At 50.0% G+C, this 6,034-nt stretch overlaps 1 long non-coding RNA gene across 2 annotated transcripts in view; it reads left to right on the forward strand.

Annotated features, from left to right (window-relative positions):
- Nucleotides 1-5,010, forward strand: part of LOC125921063 (uncharacterized) — a 21,460-nt gene extending 16,450 nt beyond the window's left edge. For both annotated transcript variants that reach the window (XR_007457290.1, XR_007457291.1), the window contains exon 5: nt 4,261-5,010. This is a non-coding gene — a long non-coding RNA (uncharacterized LOC125921063). The remainder of the gene's footprint in view (nt 1-4,260) is intronic.
- The last annotated feature ends 1,024 nt before the right edge of the window (nt 5,011-6,034 follow it).

The following is a 6,034-nucleotide window of genomic DNA, read 5'->3' on the forward strand; positions in this document are numbered from 1 at the left end:
GGGGAGGCAGAAGAGGGAGAGAAGAAGGAGGGGGAAGCAGAGGGGGAAAGAGAGGAGGAAGAAGGGGGAAGCAGAGGGGAGAGAGGAGGAAGGAGGAGGAGGCAAAGGGGGTAGAGGAGAGGAAGGAGGGGGAAGCAGGGGGGAGAGAGAGGAGGAAGGAAGGGGAAGCAGGGGGGAGAGAGAGGAGGAAGGAGGGGGAAGCAGAGTGGGGAGAGGATTTCAAGTAGTCGAAGTGGAAAGAGAAACAGAAGCAGAATAAGTAACTGGGAAGAAAGCAGCAGGAGGGAGAGCAGAAGCCGACAGGCCTGAAGGAGAAACCAAAGCCCACACAGCAGAAGCAGAAGCAGGAGCAGAAGGCGCGTCCGCGGAGGGCTATGAAGAGAGGACACAGAGCTGGCCGCTGTGAGCTATCTGCTGTCCGAACCCCCGTTTCCCCCTTGAAACAAAGGGGCTGGTGACCCAGTGAGATGTTGCCGCGATTCTAGTGGCTTGGATCATGAGGATGAGGCTGGGGGTAGGCAGGAAATGTTCCCCAGATGAAAGGGAGAATGAAGGAATGAACTTTGATCAAGCACCCTCAAGGGCCGCGCACAGGAAGAGGAGACTCAGGCCCTGCTTTTCCTGAGCCCATCGTCTGAGGCCGGGCCACGCTAAGGGTCAGAACAGGGGTACAGATGGCAAGGCCCAGAATCAGCGAAATGAGGAACCATCAGAGAGGCTTTAGAAAGAGGAGAGGTTTGAGTTCAGAATCAACGGGTAGAAGTGGAATTTAATTGACAGAGTTGGGGTGGACAAGAAGGGCTCTCCTCCTCGGAAAGAAGGACGATCGAGGCTGTCCGCTTTAGCCAGGCTGGGGGCCTGCATGGGACACCAGCCTCTTATGCCCAGGGCTGAGGATAAAAAGCATCAGACTCGGAGATTCTGACAAGCCCCTGCCCATGAAACAGCTCCTCTCCCAGGCAAGAGGTCGACGACATGGAGGTCAGGCCTGTCCTGCTGGGGAGAGATGGCCACTGGGCTGCGTCCCACTTCGCCAACTAGACGTGCCTGTGAGGTGACCAGAAGGCACCCAGGGTGCTGAAGAACAGACACCTCCAGATACCGGAGTACAAGCTTCCAGGGAGGAGAGAGAGCTGGGCTGGCCAATAACCCTCTAGTGTCCCCAGTCCTCTGAGGGGTTGCTCCTTCTGGGAAGCCAGCTGCCTTGAGGGTGGCCCCCGAATCTAACAAGGATATCCAGCCTGTCCCCAGAACAGACACTTCCCCGATTCCGCTCAAGGAACAGATTCTGCAGGAATGCGCAGTCAGGCAAGCATCTGACTCTTGATATCGTTTCAAGTCATGATCTTACAGTTCATGGGTTTGAGCCCCGCATTGGGCTCTGCTCTGACAGCTCAGAGCCTGGAGCCTGCTTCAGATTCTGTGTTTCCTCTCTCTCTCTCTGCCCCTCCCCTGCTTGTGCTTTCTCTCTCTCTCTCTCTCTCTCTCTCTCTCTCTCTCAAAAAATAAATAAACATTTAAAAATAAATTTTTTAAAAAGGAAATTTAAAAAAAGGAAAGAAAAGAAAAAAAGAAACATTCCACAGAGCTGCCTCGGCCTTCCACCATGGAGCGGCCCAGAGAAAGCCAGAGTCCAGCTCTGAGCAGAGAATCTCAGGCCCTGTGAGAATATAAGAGAGAGCAAGGGGCCCTCAGTCCTCCCGCATGTCCCCCAAAGACCCCAGCACTTATTTCATAAGCACTGCCCCCTCCTGAGAAGCCACGCCTACGTTACAGTGAGGCCAACACAAGGGGACCATCGTCTGATGAGGCAAAACCTGCATGGGCTTAGGGCATCCCAATCCCTTCCCTCCAGGCCACCACAAACCCCACCACTGGGGTGAGATCAGAAGAAGGGTCTCTCACGTGCATGTGCGTGTGGGCGTGCACACGTGTGTGAGCGCGGGAGGGGGAGAAAGATGCGTTGGGGAAAGTTGGGGAGTTCCAAGAAGTGACTGGATCGGTCACAGGGGAAATTTCAAGAGATGGAGAACATTGGAGTCAAATGGGGAAATCAGAGGTGAGAGGAAAGGACAGAAGGAAAACCCTCGGCCCCGCTAATGTGAAAAGCTTCCTAAGTCTGGTGAATACTCTTTGGAAAATGGCTGGTGACGCGTTTCTCTCCACAGCACCTGCACCTCCGTGTACCCACCAGAAGGTATGAGCAGGGCAGCACACTGTGGTGGCTTGGAGCACTGGTTAAGCAAACAGAGCGCCTCTCTGAACTTCAGGCTCATCACCTGTAAAGTTACTCATGAATGGCTTAGAGCAGTCCTGGCAGACGGGAGGTGCTCCATAACTCCTAGTTATTATATTGCTATAGGAAGCATGTATAAACACCTACAAATTGACTGATTAGAAAAAGTATGTTAAAGCCTGAATGGGCAGTAAAAATTTATATTCTGAAGGGGTCAAAGGTGAAGGTACTCAGGGAGGAGGGGCTGTTCTCCTTCAACGTGCCGGGAATAAGAGGAGCCGTGACCACTTTCCTAAACCAGTCTTCTCTCTGAGTTCCATTCACTTTGCGGTAAATGACCACCACCGATCCACCTCAGCTGTCTCAAAGTTTGCAATTACGGTAAAATTCGGGGACTTTTCAAGTCACTTAATGGCAGGCCAAGCTGTCTGCCCTGCCCCTCCCATGCTGGAACGTCTTGGGAAAATACTTGGAGAGCTACAGATGAAAGAAATGGTTGTGGTGTAGGAAGAGCAAGGCTCCAAGGCTTCTGTGAGCAAGAAAGGAAGGCGGCCCAGCCACCTGGTTGCCATGATTCAGAGGTCCCTTGACTCGCCTTTCCAGGCTAGGTAGCCAATCCAGCATTTTCTATGGACATTGAAATACCAGCTGGCCATGCTGGACAGAGAAGGCGTGTCCCTGGATTCTCTCGAATCTGCCCGTTCTTCCCCATCTCCACCCCCACCACCCTGGCCTAAGCTGCTGCTTTGGCTCTTCTCGAGCCCAATGACCTTGAAACCCTCATGATGTTAAAATGAAAATCTGATCATGGCAGATCCCTGCTTGAGATTCCCACTGGCCTTAAAATAAAAGCCAAATGTCTTCCTATGCTCACACAGGCAGGTCCATGTGGTCTGGTGTTGCCCACCCCCTCTTGCCCAAGCCCCTGCATTCCAGCCATAGCGGCTCTCCTTCAGTTCTTAAGTACATCAAACTGCTCGTGGTCTCAGGGCCTTTGCACAGTTACTCCCTCTGTTAGGAACATTCCCCCCACCACCCCGCACCATTCCCCCCTTCACCCTCACCTGCCCCTGCTTTTCATTCAGCCCCCCCCCATTCTTCTCTTCCAATCACAATTCAAACACTTCTTGGGAGAAGTCTCCCCTAACCCCCTAGACTGGATCAAGTCTCCAGGCCCTAAGTGCTCATGACGCCCTATGTTTCCCTTCATATCACATCTCCCAATATCTAGCAGGAGCCTAGCAATAAATGTCTATTAAGTGAATGAATTTCATTTTCTAGGTTTCCAGGGGGGTAAAAAACCCCATTGCAAAATGAAAAGAGCACAGGAATGGGTGTCCAGAGATCTGCATTTCAGCCCCACTCCGTTCCGGTCAGCACTATGACATTAGGCAAGGCTCTTCCCATTTGGGGACTTTGTGTGATACCAAGGAGACCAAGGGGTCTCTCAGGGCCCTCCCAGCTCAGCTCACAGTTTCCTGTTGCTGAGTGCATGGATTTTGGACTCCTCCTCCCCTGGGTCACATTGGACCCAGCAGTGACATGGTAGGAGTGGAGGGGACATGAATACCCCTAATGAAACAAACCCTCCTGTTCCCTCTTGTGCTTGACAGCGACTTTCACAACCAGAGCCAAGGGAATACTTGGTCACCTGCAGTTTAATTGTTGGTTCCATTACTTAAACAGTGACTGAAACTTTCCATTTCCTCTTGAAACAGCCAGAAAGTAGCCATAGCTCACCACAGCATGTTCCTAAGGCAAAATGCACAACCTATAGGTGGACGACTCAACATAGGCAGTCTTTAAAATAAAGCGTTTACCATTGTCGATGTCATGTTCAAGAATAAATAAGGACACGTCCCGCAAATCAGCTTTCGGATCTCCTTTCTGTCCTAGGATATATTCCTTCCCCCCGTGAACTTTTATTCCTTCTGACTTCCATTGTTAGATCTCCAGAATTAGAATGTCTAGCCTTCTTTTGCTCAGAACACAAAGTAATAATTATTGCCACTTTGTTTCCACAGAAGCAGCCCGTGTCTCCTATTTGCACACTTGATTTCTAAACATCATTTAAATGCAACAGCGAGAAAATAGAGTAATTCAGGAGCAGCAGATAGGAACCTGATTCCAGTCACTCTCTGGACAAGACATTTTCTCTCAACAATTCAGAGGCCCTTGAAATGTGCACTTAACCATACAACGTGTTTTGTGTGTCAGTGGCACAGTCTCTTTGTTGAGAATTAATTGTATGTGCCTTCACTCCTGTTGAAACTACCCTCTAAGAAGACTGGCAGACTTCCAGGGACCCCGGCCCCTGGGACTGACACCCAAGTTCGGGACTTCTTAGTGACTCGGAATCTGAGAGCCGGACATTCACACAGTGTTCTTGCTTAAAGGTTCTCTTTGCTGTAAGCTACCCGAGAAGTCATCACAACGTACAGAGGACAATGAGCTCTTCACTTCCCGTGAAGTCACCCCACTGTCACTCCAAGGGCACCTTCTTTGCGTTTGTGCACATCAAAGAAGCTTGAGGGCAAGATCATAGCCCCCTGGCCCAGCCCTAGATTGCGAGCACACAGTGAGGTCAACAACAACAGAATGCTTTCCTGATTCATGGTAATTCATCTTCAAAGGACCAGTCCCCTCTCTGGAGGATCCTCAGGCATTTTAAGATGAGTTCCATCTAATCGGGCTCATAAAAGCCCTTCCAGCTTAATTAATTTGCTCCAGGTAACTTGTATAGAAAGCCTGAACACAAAAGAAAATTAAAATATGTCCCAAAGTGGTGGTGTTCTCCATCCCTTGTTGAACAGGGTAAAGAAATTTGGACATTTCTCTGAAAGTGATAGCCGTTTAGATTTTAATCAGAGCAGTAACTGAAGTACTTAACATCTCCACTGTGCACTCAGGAAAATGGAGAACAGTTTCTCGGTTGAACATCTCTGTCGCAAAATTTCTACAGGATCACGGTGGGGATGACAATCATCCGTGATGTTGCAACAGCTAGTCTCCTCCCAACACACACCAAACGCTGACAATATTCATCTCTCAAATCCGAATCGTTCTTGGCACTGTACAGATAGCTTTGACGTGGGTGGACACCAACACACAGACAGGTGACACAGTTAATCGGTGAGCTGGTTCCTAGTTGCCATCTGAGGGTACTTACTCCATTACCAGGTTGATTGATATTCATGTCCCTTGTGGTAAAGTGAGGCTTTTAGAGGGAAAAGAAGCACAAGACAATTAAGACGAACAACAACAACAAAGAGTCCGGTGTCTGTTCCCAAGCTTATTCTCTTTGAACATGGCTTTGGAAAATGGTTTAGTCAGCATCTTTCCTACTTCTCCCACCTCTAACATTTCAGGTGAGAGTCAGAGGGAATTTTAGAAGACTGGAAGTTCTTGGCTGCTGTTATAGCCCACCTTGGAACAGAAAGTCCCAGTACAGCCCAAGTTTCCCCCATCTCCTCTCCCTCTCTCTCCTTCTCTCCCTCTCTTTTTCTCTCTCCCTCTCTCTCTTTCTCTCCCCACCTCTCTCTCCTTCTTTCTTTCTCTCCCTCTCTCTCTCTCTTCCTCTTTCTCCCTCCCTCTCATTCTCCCTCTCTCTCTCTCTTTCCCTCTCTCTCCCTCCCTCCTCCTTCTCTCTGTTCTACCTCTCTCTCTCTCCTCCCACTCCCGCCCCCTCTCTCTCCCCATCTCCCTCTCTCCATCTCTCTCTCTTTCCTTCTCTCTCTCTCTTCCCCATACATACACAAGATCACTCAGCCAGAGGGAGTTTGGGGAGAAGACAGATAG

The sequence above is a fragment of the Panthera uncia genome, chromosome C2 (genome assembly GCF_023721935.1).
Source record: "Panthera uncia isolate 11264 chromosome C2, Puncia_PCG_1.0, whole genome shotgun sequence".
In the NCBI taxonomy this organism is placed as follows: domain Eukaryota; kingdom Metazoa; phylum Chordata; class Mammalia; order Carnivora; family Felidae; genus Panthera; species Panthera uncia.